A 15046-nucleotide genomic window follows, 5' to 3' on the forward strand; every position below is an offset into this window, starting at 1 on the left:
GTGAGGGGAAGAAAACCTTAAGATTTACCTGTGAAAACTGCAAGGGGAAAAAAACAACCTCGGAATTAAAATGAACAGCTTCGGAGAATGTTAGACCTGCAACATGAGACTTCCCTTCAGCCAACTGACTAACTGCTCCCTCCTCCTGCATCAGGTAATCATAAAGCCAAATGTGTCTGATTGGCTGTCAACTCCCTGGGCTATATTTGCATTACAATTAACTTCAAGCTCTCTGAAGCTTGAAAAACACATTCAAGTATCCAGCAGTGAGGGACTGTATTCCTGCACTAAAGCACCATGGATACTCTGTTTACTTAATGACTTTATCTATCAAAATGCTTCTTGAAGTCCATTAGGACTCGTTAGATTTTAAGGGCTGCAGTGAAGATGCTTATCGGACAAATGCTGACAAAGTTAATAATCTCACATACGCCAAAGGATAAAGACAATTAGACTGATTTTTGTCAGCCCTACTCATGAAAACTTGATGGAATGCAGAGGCATTTTGTTCCTGAATAACACTGAACTCCTTTATGGTGTTTGTGGTGTCAGCAGCATGAACAGGGAGCAGCAGTGTAATTTTAATGCAAATCTATGATCAGGGATCTTTGCCACTGGCTCTCTCAAATAGCATCAGGTGCAATTCAAGGAAAACTACCCCCGATAAGTACCAGGGATTACTAAAAATTACTATAGGTAATTCAGCCCTTCTATAGCCTATTTTGCCACTCAATTATACGTCTGCTCTGAACTTTAAATCCATCAAGCTGCCTTGGTTCCATTACATTTAATGCTGAACACGGCACTATCTATTTTAGTCATGAAATTTCCAAATGATCCAAGGTTCAAAGCATTTAGGGCGCAAGTTCCAGAGCTATAGTTAAAAAAACCCAGCAACACCTCCACTTTCTCATGAGGCTAAGGAAATTTGGCATGTCCACTATGACTCTCACTAATTTTTACAGATGAACCATAGAAAGCATTCTTTCCGGATGCATCATAGTTTGGTATAGCTCCCGCTTTGACCAAGACCACAAAACACTAAGGTTGTGAATGGAGCTCAGTCACGCAAACCAGCCTCTCATCTATTGATTCTGTTGACACTTCCTGCTGCCTTGGAACAGTCACCATAATCAAGCACCCCACGCACCCCAGACATACTCCCTTCCATCTTCTCCCATTGAGAAAAAGATACAGAAGTCTGAGGACATGTTCCAACCAACTCAAAACAGCTTCTTTCCTATTGTCCTTAGACTTTTGAATGGTTCTATCAATATTAAGTTGCTCTTTCTCCTCACCCTATTGGTAACTGTAACACTATTATCGCACTCTAACCTTTCCTTCTCTCCTATGTCATCTATGTCCAGTATGTTTTGTCTGTTTAGCATGCAAGAAACAATACTTTTCACCATATACCAATATTATGACAATAATAAATCAAGTCAAATTTCCATTATCCTTTGTGAGAAGAAGTGCTTCCTCATGTCACCTCTGAACAGCCTGACTCGATTTTGAAGTGCTGCTTTGAAACAGGCCACTGGTAGGTGCACAAGAGCTGTTTGAGCTGTTTCCCTCTGAATTTTTCCCTCTTCCTGTGGGGAGATATTTGAAATCTGAACATCTCCTCTTACAATAAATGTAAGATTAGGAACTTACTGAACTGACAGTCATGGAATGCACTACTGATCTTTCAACTGGATCATACCATCATTTTCCCCCTGCACTTCCCCAGCTGGTGAGGTCAGGGATGAGAATCTACTGATATAATGAGCGACATGAGATACTGAGGCTATCTCTAGTGGAGCAGTAAAGACCAACAGGAGGTTTAAGAAAGGTTCTAAAAATTAATCAGTGCTGAGATTTCAAGCTGAGATAGGCGGGCAAAGAAATTCAATTTTCTCTAGTTAGGGAATCAATCACAGTTGCTCATTAACTCAAAAATTATTACGAAAAGAATGAGGAGAGTTGTGTGGAGGAAGTTCTTTAAACAGACAGAATGACATGTTGAAAAGTGTTAGTCCATGGGAAGTAACTGAGGTGTAGGCTATGCCCCTTTTGGAAGGAGAAGGGAAGAAAAGGGGCAAATTTTACTGGCTGGCCCGCCACAGGAATTGGAGCGAGTGAGGGGCGCACCATGGAAAGGTCCATTGACATCGGGCGGGATTTTCCAGTTTTGGGGCAAACGAGGCCAGAAAATCTCACCCAAAACGTTTGTATGGTTGTAGTATGGATAGAAAGCAATACAGTGGGTCAGGTTTGGATTACGCCAGCAAAGATAAGAAGAACTAAGTGGCATGACGTATGTCATGAAGGTTACCTTTGAGAACGTTTACCCAATGATCAGAAGCCGAATGCCCGTGACCGCTGAAGTGTTTGCCAACAGGAAGGGAACAGTTTGCCTGGTGATTGTTGAGTGTCTGCATGGTACACTGGGGAGACCATGCAGACGCTATGACAACGGATGAATGAACACCACTCAACAATCACCAGGCAAGACTGTTCTCTTCCTGTTGGCGAACACTTCAGCGGTCACGGGCATTTGGCCTCTGATCTTCGAGTAAACGTTCTCCAAGACGGCTTTCACAACATACAACAGCACAGAGTCGCTGAGCAGAAACTGATAGCCAAGTTCCGCACGCATGAGGACGGCCTCAACCGGGATCTTGGGTTCATGTCACACTATCTGTAACCTCCATGACTTGCCGAACTTGCAACATCTCACTCACTATCCTGTCTGGAGACAATACACATCTCTTTAACCTATGCTTAATGCTATCTCCACTCACATTGTCTGCACCTTTAAGACTTGAATAGCTGATTAGCTGTAAAGACTCAAATTCTAATCAGTATTCTGTAAACTGTGTGTGCCTTTATGTGCCCTATTTGTGATCAGAACTCTCCACTCACCTGACAAAGGAACAGCGTTCCAAACGCTAGTGGTGTTTACTACCAAATAAACCTGTTGGATTTTAACCTAGTGTTGTGGCACATCTCCTGGCCAGAGAGGATTTGAAAGTTGTGGGTAAACTGTGACTGGCCTCAAGGTCTTGTAGCTGAAAAGGGAGCAAAAACAGGGGTGGCACGATAGCGCAGTGGTTAAACCTGTTTTAACCTGGTGTTGTGAGACTTCTTACTGTGTTTATCCCAGTCCAATGCCGGTATCCCCACATCACAGGAGATGTGCCAGAGGACTGGAGGATAGCTCATGTGGTGCCATTATTCAAGAAGGGAAATGGGAAAAACAAGGTAATTGCACGTCCGCGAGTCGAACACCTGTGGTGGGGAAATTATTGGGAAAAATTCTGAGGGACAGAATTAATCTCCACTTGGAGAGGTAAGGATTAATTGAGGATAGTCAGCATGGCTTTGTCAGAGGGTGATATGAATAGAGGGTCAATAACCATGAGGTACAGATTTAAGGTAAGGGGCAAGAGATTTAGAGGGGATTTGAGGAAAAGCTATTGCACTCAGAAGGTGGTGGGAATCTGAACTCACTGACTAAAAGGGTGGTATAGTTTGATGGATCAATGGTGCATTTCGTGACCCTCACAACATTTAAGTAGCATTTAGATGAACACATGAAATGCTATAGCATACGAAGCTATGGACCAAGTACTGGAAAGTGGGATTAGAATAAATAGGTGTTTAATGGCTAGCGCAGGCACAATAGGCCAAAGGGCCTCTTTCTGTGCTGTAAAACTCTGTAAGGTAGCGCCGAGCAGTGATTTAAAGTAGGCCTTTAGGGGAGCTCAATCCCATTGCATACGATGCATTTACCAATGAAGACATCAAGTCATGGCCATTTTGAAAAAGCTTTCTTGTGCAAAAAATATGAAAGTAGCTGAATGACAGGAAACAGAGAAGAGCAATGAATGGTCTGTTTTTTTGGACTGAAGGAAGGTATACAGTGGGGTTTCCCCAGGATTCAGTGCTCTCCTTGATATATATTTACAACCCAGACCTGGGGGTATATAGCACAATTTCAAAATCTGCAGATGACATAAAACTTGGAAGTATGATGAGCTGTGAGGAGGAAATTGATAGATTGCAACAGGATTTGGATAGTAGGTGGAATAGCCTGATATGTAGCAAATAAAATTTAATGCAGAGAAATGTGAAGTGATACATTTTGGAGGAGGAACGAGGAAACACAATGTAATATCAAGGGTTCAATTCTGAAGTGAGTGCAGGAAAAGATAGAGATCTTGGGGTATATGTACTCAAATTGTTGAAGGTGGATAAATGGTTAATAAGGCATACAGGATCTTGGGCTTTATGAATAGAGGCAAAGTGTACAAAACAAGAACATTATGAACCTATAAAACAATGGTTCAGCCTCAACTGAAGTAATATGACAAATTCTGACTACCACACTTTAGAATTGATGTGAAGGCTTTAGAGTGGGTGCTGAAAAGATTTACAAGAATTGTTCCAAGGATGAGGGACTTTATTAATGTGGACAAACTGGAGAAACGGTCAACAGGAGGTTTAACAGAGGCATTCAAATCATGAGCAGTGATTCCTGCTGGCAGAAGGATTGAACACAGTATGAAGTCTCACAACACCAGGTTAAAGTCCAACAGGTTTATTCGGGAGTAAACGCCACTATCTTTCAGGGCTTTGCCCCTTCGTCAGGTGAGTGGGGAGTTCTGATCACAAACAGGGCAGATAAAGGCTCACACTCAGTTTGCAGAATACTGATTAGAATATGAGTCTTTACAGCTAATCAAGTCTTAAAGGTGCAGACATATGTGATTGGAGATAGTATTAAGCATAGGTTAAAGAGATGTGTATTGTCTCCAGACAGGACAGTAAGTGAGATGTTGCAAACCCAGGCAAGTCATGGGGGTTACAAATTATGTAACATGAGCCCAATATCCCGGTTGAGGCTGTCCTCATGTGTGCGCAACTTGGCTATCAGTTTCTGCTCAGCGACTCTGTGCTGTCGTATGTCGTGAAAGCCGCCTTGGAGAACATTTACCCGAAGATCAGAGGCCAAATGCCTGTGACCACTGAAGTGTTCGCCAACAGGAAGAGGACAATCTTGCTACTGAATAAACCTGTTGGACTTGGAACTTCTTACTGTGTTTACCCCAGTCCAACGCCGGCATCTCTACATCATGACAGGAGGATTGAAACCAGAGGACATTGTTTTAAGGAGGAATGACATGGGGAAAACTTTTTTTTAAAGTTTAAAGTTTATTTATTAGTGTCACAAGTAGGCTTATGTCAACACTGCAATGAAGTTACTGTGAAAATCCCCCAGTTGCCACATTCCGAAGCCTGTCCGGGTACATTGAGGGAGAATTTAGTATGGCCAATGCACCTAACCAGCACACCTTTGGACTGTGGGAGAAAACCAGAGCACTTGGAAGAAACCCACACAGGCATAGGGAGAACATGCAAACTCCTCACAGAAAGTGACCCAAGCACGGAATCAAACCTATGTCCCTGGAGCTGTGAGGCAGCACCGCTAGATACTCTGCCACTGTGCCGCAGCAAGTAGTTAGGATCAGGAACATACTGTCTGCGAGTGTGGTGGAGGCAAATCAAAGTTTATCTTTCTAATGTTGATGTGGAGGTGAAGTCTTATGATCTGGGCTTGCCAGTGATGGTCAAGTTACTATTAACTCTGTTCTTGCAATCCAGAAGTTTCACGTTAATTTTCAAAAGTGCCTGAAGAGAAAAGAAAATGTGAAGGGATATAGGGGCAGATAGACGAATAAGACTGGCTGATTTTTCACAAGGATCAGCACATACATAATGGGCTGAATGCCCTCCTTCTGTGGTGTAACCATTTTCTGATTTTATGAAAAATCAGTTTACTGCATTGCAAGGAGCAACACTGTTAATACGAAACTTCGCACACTATTTAAAATGTCACCACATATAATAGAAAGTCAAGGGAAGACCAAGTCCAATCCAGAAAATAAGATGCACAGAACTTGTTTGATACAGCAGAACTGAAGGGCCACTATAAGAAAAAATTGAGAAAGTCAATTGGTGAAAACTACAAAACAAAAACCTCGAAAATTCAGATGACTGAAGAATCAATTTTGGGAATGTTTATTCATGACTCGTTAAAAGAGAATATTTCCTACCTTACACAGCTGCCTTGTAAGTTGACAGTTCAACTTCACAGCAATCTCTACTATGTTAATGAGTGACTATACGGTGAAAGGACTAAGCAGAAGAGAAATGACATTCCATTCTAAAGGAACAATTGGCCATATAAGAGCAAAGCATGAATAGCTTTTTCATACAATGTACCTGTGGATTGGGCAGCTTAGTCTTTCCAGCTATTGTCACTTTTTTTTCCAAACTATTCTATCATTTCTTTGCATCACTCTAAGTAGTATTTGATTTTACCCATAACAAATTATTTATGGACAGGTGTATTCAATGGAGTCATGAGATATTTTCTCAATTACATTCCTTTCTCGTATTTTGGTTTCCATGTTTCCATGCCTGATACACATGGCAGGGACACATCCAGAACTCAGGCAAGTTAACAGAGTTACTAAATTTAAAATGCTTTTTGAGAACAATTGCTCAATAACTTTGGCACATTCCTTTAAAAGTATGCTGAACACACAATGCTCAAGTGTTTACAATCTTACAAATGGTATATAAAGTCATAATTGGGAATTGAACTCTCAATCATGCACTGAATGCTGCATAAATATTCCTTTCAGTTACACCCAGTATTATCTGCTTTTGATGCCTACATAGCAACTTCCAAAATAGTCAGTGAAGCACTTTTGAGGCAACTAGCAAAACTGTGGTAAGAAACTGTCCAAATATGTTCTTCATTTCTTCAGAACTTATATTACTGACACCATCACTGCATGGAGAGTTATGAGTCAAGTCAGAAGTCCACATCTGACTTCACAGGCTATTCCAGGACTGGATAATAAAATGCAGTTTCACCAGCTACCCGCATGCTAAAACTATTTCTTTTTCAAAACATGCATTTCTGGAGGGCAGCTAGGTCACACACCTCATGTCATGTTAATGCCGCTGTCCAACATAATAACAGACAACTGGATTCAACTCATCCAACTTTCTCTTTGTGATATTACCAATGCAGAATGTCTGAGACTGGAGAATGAAAAGAATGGAGAGGGAAAATCAATGCAGCCATTGACTTCTGTGCAGCAACAGTAGTGTGCGACCTCAGTAAAGTTCTTTTATTCATTTTAGTTATTCAGCTCACAAGGAAACATAAAAGACCACCAATCTCATAAATGCGGTCTTCCTGCTACTTATATGAATAAAATTTATAAAAGTGTGAAAAATACTGAATTTTTAAACTGTTTTGAAATTCTGAGCCATTTTTGCTCATTGCCTTTCACAATCACAGGCAGAAAGATAAAACTCAGATTTACACTAGGCTGGAGGAGGAGTGTTACGGCCCACGGCTGAGCTCATGCAGATTTGTACCTGGATGAACCTGCCACGTCAGAAGACATGTATACAAAATATAGAAGTAAAAGGATTTTCATGCTTTCATATTATCCACATTAATACAAATCTGCAATAACCATATGCGTAATACTGAAGTTCTCTCAGTACAAGTATCGCGGTGACTTTGTGCATAGTCAAACATTCTGTATCTGTTGTTTTCTCACTCTTTGTATCAAGCATGTACTCTCTTTGTCCCAATGTGTAAAGATTGCTCAGACCTATTGCCCTAACCTGTATAAATGATTGAGACAACGGAGGCATTTTCTGGTCCAGATTTTGCCGCGAGAAGATCTCAGTTTGAGATCTTCCCCAACCCTGCTGGCAATGTTATGAGGCTCATGCCCAGAAACCGGATTACCACAGAAGTGACTAAATTTTAATACAATTAAACGCTTAAAGCTGCTGTTTTCTAGGAGTTTTGAATTCTCCCATCCAGCATTAGATTTGAGGGTGGGGGGTCTAACTACAGTGATTAAGGGGAGAGGGGGACTGATGCTGTCAAGGATGGATGGATGAATGGGGAGGGGGGGGTCTGTACTCTGAAGAGAGAGAATATGTGTGTGTGTGTGAACACAAATATTTAGTGGTCGGAGGGGAGGTTGCCCCTCCGTGATCAAGGGTTGGGGTGTTCTCCTTGTCTGCAGAGGGTTGTGATGTCTCTAGATGAGAGGGGGGAACCTGTCACTTTACTTTGAGATCTATTTAAAACGCTTTGTGGAGCCAGCCTTGCTGACACTGAGACTCCACACAACCAGAATGCAAGACACGCCCTCCTGGTTTTTTATTGACAAAGTCGTCAGAAGATCTGCAGTAAAAACCTGACTGTGTTTCTGGGGGGAAACACACTGGTTTTCAGTCAGAACCTGACACCTTGCCATTTTTTGGAAAATTCTGCCCAATGTTGCAAGATCTAGCTTGGAGGATTGAGAACCTCGTGCAATGAGTAAAAGGTATCACAATTAATTACTGATCAAGTTATTATAAATTAAATGGAGTAATGGGTGGTTGTCATTTTCTTTATGGAGTTGACAAATAAATACATTTTTTTAAACAGAGAAGTGAAAACATGTCTGTTTCTCTCCTGCAAGCTGACTCTGTTCTCAAAGACTATGCTTCTGTGTTTTCTTCCTCTTCCTTATTTACGTGCTTCCCATCAGTGCCACAATCACCAGATTTCCATATATGTGTGTACATGACTGCTACGCCTCTCTCGATTCTGCAGAGAACACTCTTTTCTTGTTATATCCTTGGCAGCCTTGTTGTCATTCGCCTATACCTACTCACCCTATCTGAAAGGTTTCTCTGCCTTTGTACAAGCCTTTGCTCACCCACCTCAAGTACAGAATCCATTTATCAATTTTTTTTCTATTTTTCTAAAGGAGTTTTTGTTTGTTGCCACACTTAATCACCAACACCCAATCTGGGAAGTATTTTGAATAACAAAGAAAAATATGAGGAAGGTATCAGAATGCCCTTTTCATAGAATCCTTACAGTCAGAAGGAGATCATTCAGCCCACTGAGTCTGCACTTACTATTATCCAGGCTTATCCTATAACCAAACAGAAAATGCTGGAAAACCTCAGCAGGTTTGACAGTATCTGTGGAGACAGAATAGAGCCAACATTTCGAGTCTGGATATTTTGCTGAGATTTTCCAGCATTTTCTGTTTTTGTTTCAGGTTACAGTGTCCGCAGCATTCTGCTTTTATCACATAACCACCGCTGACACTAAGGGGCAATTTAGCATGACCAATCCACCTAACCCGCACATCTTTGGAGTGTGGGAGGAAACTCCACACAGTCACCCAAGGCTGGATCTGAACCCGACTCCCTGGTGCTGTGAGGCAGCAATGCTAACCACTGTGCCACCATACCTCTAAAACAATGCTTCTTTTTAAAACAGTCCAACTCCATAAAAGCCCTCTTTAAAAAGATTTGCATTTATCTAGCACATTTCTCCACCATTAGATGTCTCAAAGCAATTTACAGCTAATGAAGTACTTAATGAAGTACAGTCACTGTACTTTAATGTAGGAAATGCAGCAGCTAATTTGCACTCATCGGATTCCCAAAACAACAATGTGGTGATGACCAAATAATCTGTTTTCTGTCATGTTGACTGGAGGATAAATATTGGCAAAGATATTGGAATAATCTCTCTGCTCAAAATAATGCCGTGGGATCTTGAACATCCACTCAAGTATTTTACCCTGAAAAGGCAAAGTATTACATGGTGGTGCACTGATTAGCATTGCTGCCTCATAGCAACAAGGATCTAAGTTTGAGTGTCTGTGTGGAGTCTGCATCTTTTCTCTGCTTGGGTTTCCTCCCACAGTCCGAAAGATGTGCTGGTTAGGTGCATTGGCCGTGCTAAGTTCTCCCTCACTGCACCCAAACAGGCACCAGAGTGTGTTGACAAGGGAATTTTCACAGTAACTTCATTGCAATGCTAATGTAAGCCCACTTTGACACTAATAAATAAACTTTAAACTTATTATCTGAAAAATTTGAACTGGGTAAGTGAATGGTATTTTCTACTACCAGGATGCTGCTGTCAGTCCTAAAGATGTTCTGCCTGCCACATAATTGAGCATCATCATTTTGGTACCAATATGATGCCAGTTACATATAGGTCGTATATTCCATAGCTGCCTGATTGAATCAAAAAGCATGTTCCTTAGGTTGTTCATAGGAGGCAGATAGACCATACTCAACCAGCCTGTGCTTGTAAAACTCAAAACAAAACATCTACTACTAGATGTGATTCCACTACTGTGCTGCACTTGCTGAACAATCCTGAACATGCTAATAGCTACAATAACAACCAATTTAAGATCATATATCTAGTTCGTAGCATGGTTGACTTACACTTGCTGGAAGCAACATACATTCATATGCAGGCATCCATTCTTTGCAACAAAAGGAAGATGTCCAAACCTTGCATCTTTTCAAATTACCCTGGAATTTCTCATATAGATGTAGTCTAATACATTACCAATAGCAGCGCAGTTTGGGAATGCAGGTCTATAATGGGAAAATCATGGATGTTAAGATTCAGAATCATGAGGTATTTCTACAATCTCCCAACATACAAATCAGACCTCATAAAGTCACATTGAATTGCGAGCACATAGACAGTTAATCTGATCTTCTTGCTCTATACTTGTGTTTGAATTGTACACAAGCCTTCCCTTGCAAATGGCCACCCGCTCTTCCACACTCTTCTCTCCATATCCCTCTATTCCTTTTTCCTTCAGGTGTGCGTTCTGTCTCTTGTTACATGCATCACTGAGACCTGCTCTAACTGCTGCACATGGCAATAGATTGCACATGCTTAATGCACAGGACTGTAGCACTCTCTCTCTTGGCTGCTCAAAGAACAATCTAGTGATTTGCTTCATTCCATTTGGAAATAAATTTAAATAAAAAGAATCTTAGATGTAGGAGGGATAACCACAATTTTGATCTGAAGCCAAATTCAGATTCCTAATTTGGGCATAGAGCAAAATCAGAACGATAAATCCACAACCACTGATGTGAAGCTTTCGCCCTTTGCAATGTGTGACTTGAACAGTTAAACTCTATTCTCAAAAGGGAATTACGGGAATCGAATGGTGTAACTAAGGTAGAGTTTGTAACCATCTTCAGACAGAGCCACAAGCAACTGGTGAGGGCAGGAAAAGAACCTCCTATGGAGCTGCCTAACAGGTTCACCTTCTTTGGTAGCAGTAATGCAAATAAATAAAGACACAGTGGACATAGGTGATTCTTAGACACACAACAGCAAATGGTTACCCATGGAGAAAACAGTACAGGTAGGAAGAGCATGGTGATTGTGAGGATTTTATAGTCTTACTGGGTGAGAGGGAAGTTAGATGGTTTCTTCTGCAGATGTGACCCAGAGTCCTAAACAGAATGTTGCCTCCCAGGTGCCTTGGAGCCAATACAAAAAGGTACTGAAATGGGACAATGAGCAGCTAGACATCATGGTTATTGTGGGAACCAATGACATAATCCTTTGACATACAAAAGGATATCTGATATAAAATGGGGCTCATCTGCTCCAAAACTCTATCAACATCTCACAACTGGGCAAGCATGATTGGAGTTCTAGTGACATGTTCATCAATGGCACAAGTTTGCTTCATCACAATAGCACTAACAGGAAAAAACCACAGTTTTCAATTTATGTCTTTTTTCTAATTAACATTATAATTTTACATATATTAGTTTCTGTTCATGTCACTGTCTCGACCTGACAGACGTCGCTCTGGTGCAGCAATGAATGGGCACGAGGTACTTCACGGGCTTCAGCCAATTTTTATTCCCATCAAAAATATTGACAAGCTTCCAAATTCTGCAACAATGTCCCCCGCTGTTTTGCGACTTCAAAAAAATACTTGATAGTTTGTTTGGTCTGAGCATTTTTGTCATCAACCGTTCCTGGGAAAATTCATGCACAATCAACATAAATGCTTGAAATTTCCACCGGCCAGCCAGCCACACCCTGTGAAACCAAACACTACAGAGATGAAAATGAGATTTCATGGCATCTAAACAAGATGGATAATTTCTGTGCAGACATGGAAAGCAAACAGACAACTGGCATAGCAATCTGCCTCTGCACCTTAAATCAGAACCACAAAGGGTGGGTGAGGCAGTTACAGAGTTACTGCTTATAACTTACAGTGGTAGTGAAGGAGCGACAGTATCATCCAATCCTGGTGTAATTTAAACCAATGCACTTCATTTCAAAGCATATATACAACACCACCTTGCATTTATATAGCACCTTTAATGCAAATAAGCATCCCAAGATGCTTTACATAAAATATAGGCAGACATAAACTCTTCACAGAATTGTTAGGAGAGATTATGTTTTATTTGTCTTATCTTATCAGAAATTATCTTATGTTCACATAAGTGTGGGTGAAGAGATATATTTTGTGAAAGTTTCTAAACGGAGGAAGAGAGGATGAGAGGCAGAGGAGTTTGGGTATGGAGATCCAAAAAGTAGCATTTAAGATTGCTCAACAATTATGAGCCAATCAAGTGTTTAATACATTAGTCACTGGACAGCCACATGTGGCTATTTGGGAGTCCAGAGATGATTAACTTCAAGTAAATAAAAAATGAATAATAGATATTGTCATTGGGGATGTGATCTCAGTACACATTCACATGGTGCGTGCAAGCGAACATTAATGCTTTCTGTGTGTTTGTTGCTAAAATAGGAAGAATAAATGCAGAGTTTGCATGTGTCTTTTGATCATTGAAATTGCTTTACTTCCTTAGTTACTGAAATGATGGTAGTTGTTTGTTAAGTATGTATACAAGTGAAGCAAATGTATCCGTACTGTTTGAATGCATGTCAAGTGCATATAACTAAATTTAGTGCATTTGGCTAAAACACAGCCATGCCTGTGGATCTTACTGAACAATGCAGATTGAAGACTCAGCGTGTGGCTTGCTGGACATTTCAGTAAGTCATTGTACAGTCAGAAAGACAAGTCTGGCTAAGTGTCAAACAAAAATAAAGCTAGTGAATGTAATATTGGCCATGTGACTTGTAAGATCCCTGTGTGCTGAGTTCATTTTTGAATTATTTGCAGTATACAGGGTCAGGAGAAGAAACACATGAGCTACTCAGTATCCCATACTGGAGATGGAGTGGTGCAGGGTTATTTCTGGCTTATTGAATTTTCAGAAAAACTGAGGAAAAAATTCAATTCAAAAGGCCACATAATAGCCAGTGCAAAAAAATACGAAAAGTCACACTGGCATAATATAGTTGCAAGTTCCAATTGTTTTTGATCATGTCAGAGTTCCCTACGCTTACTCATGTGGTCAGAATGAAAATATGTCATTCCACAGCACAGACATCCCTTACACTTACATGCACAAAAAGGCAATGAAAAGAAAACTCAATCAGAACACTATAGACTGATGAGAAAGATGGAGATTGATGTCAGCATTGTAACTGTCCCATTTTGCAACAACAACAAAGCTGCGTTCTCAGTAATATTCATTTTATTGCTTTTACATTCAGCTTATGCCAAGATGAGACCAACAATTGCTTTAAGTATTATTGTAATTATCAGGCACTGCTGGCTTTCTCTTTCTATTGTGCTGCATTCAGCTGTTAAGTTAATACTCTCGAGTTACAGATGTACCTATCCAATGCCCTTTGTCTAAAAATTCTTCTGCCACACAGTTGGAACTGGGGCAAAATGTTTCCCTTAAAAACAATTGTCAATATTTTAAATGTTAATCATCTTCACAGCAGTGAAATTTTCAAAGTGTTCACCAACATTAATAAAAAACTCCAAACTAGATTTACTCTAATTAATTCTACCTGGTTCCAAATATATTAACGCCCCTTCGTACTAGTGGGTTTTGATCGCTATGTTCAAGTCTTTGCTGTAGTGTAAATAACCTGATGCTTCACAGACTCTCCTTGAACAATGGTTTGACTCTAGCCACAAGTGTTGGTGGATGATGAAACTCAAAAGTTCACCCTGACAGCTTTTGCCATTGGATCATTTTAATCTGGGTTAAAATCCTGGAACTCTTTTCCTAACAGGACCATGGATGTACCTACACCAGATGAGCTGCAGTGGTTGAAGGCGGTGGCAGCTCACCACCACCTCAAGGATGGGAAATAAATGCTGGTCTAGCCAGCACATCACATGCCATGAAAGAATAAATTTTTAATAATGAACGTATCAACTGAATGCACCTTAACTCATTGCCATTCACATAACCAAGCTGCAACCAGAAACAAATTGCAAGTGTTTCAATATGTAATCAATTTTCTGACCTTACCACCCTCTTAACAAGTAGACACTCTTAATGTGCCCAAGTACAAAGCCTACTATTAATACAAAATTATTTGAAATCATTTGCTGTAATATTTACAATGATACGAGTGTTTCTGGAATGTTTGCAGAGCTTGGAAAGTAATGCTTAGCCGGATCAGACTTGAGCAATAGATGAACTATTAACACGTTATCTAACTAAGGTACAAATTCAATTTATTAAATGAAAATACAATGGCTTTCGCTAGCAAACTCTTAATGCACCTCAGGCTATAGGAAGGACTGTTTTAGCTCTTAATGAAAGCACTGCCAGTTATATGCAAGAGGTGTTTCAAGCATAACCTAATTCAAAAGTGGCCCCAGAAATATGGATTTTCTTTCAGTATCAGAATATCAAAATATGTGTGCAATATAATTAAATGCCATGGAAACTATATCTTAGGTTGACATTCAACACCAACATGACATGCCCAAGACATTTAAAAAAAAATTAAAACTGCAAATATATTCGACATAGTGGAAAATCACTGGGCCTTAACCAGGGGCCCGCGTCTCGCAGAGCAAGAGACAGTACAACAATTCAAATCACTATGCAACCACAGTTGTGAAAATAATCTTTATCTTTGTTCACATAAAGTTAGAAAGACGATTAATTCCTGTCCTATAAAAATTCCAAAAAGTTGAGAAAATGGCATAAAGGTCGAATGTTAAAGTTATAAATAACTTAGAGATCCAACATTACATCAGTTACCTTAACCTCT

At 40.2% G+C, this 15046-nt stretch overlaps 1 protein-coding gene across 6 annotated transcripts in view; it reads right to left on the reverse strand.

The window, feature by feature from the left end:
• shroom3 (shroom family member 3) overlaps positions 1-15046 on the reverse strand; it is a 388660-nt gene that overhangs the window by 76597 nt on the left and 297017 nt on the right. The window contains exon 1 of one of the 6 annotated variants that reach the window (XM_080190621.1): positions 29-115. The exons of the other annotated variants lie outside the window; for them this stretch is intronic. The gene's annotated coding sequence lies outside the window, so the exon portion shown is untranslated. Of the gene's footprint in view, positions 1-28; positions 116-15046 lie in introns of those variants that run through there. 6 annotated transcript variants of the gene reach the window in all.

The sequence above is a fragment of the Carcharhinus amblyrhynchos genome, chromosome 1 (assembly GCF_965287045.1).
Source record: "Carcharhinus amblyrhynchos chromosome 1, sCarAmb.v2.hapA, whole genome shotgun sequence".
Classification (NCBI taxonomy): domain Eukaryota; kingdom Metazoa; phylum Chordata; class Chondrichthyes; order Carcharhiniformes; family Carcharhinidae; genus Carcharhinus; species Carcharhinus amblyrhynchos.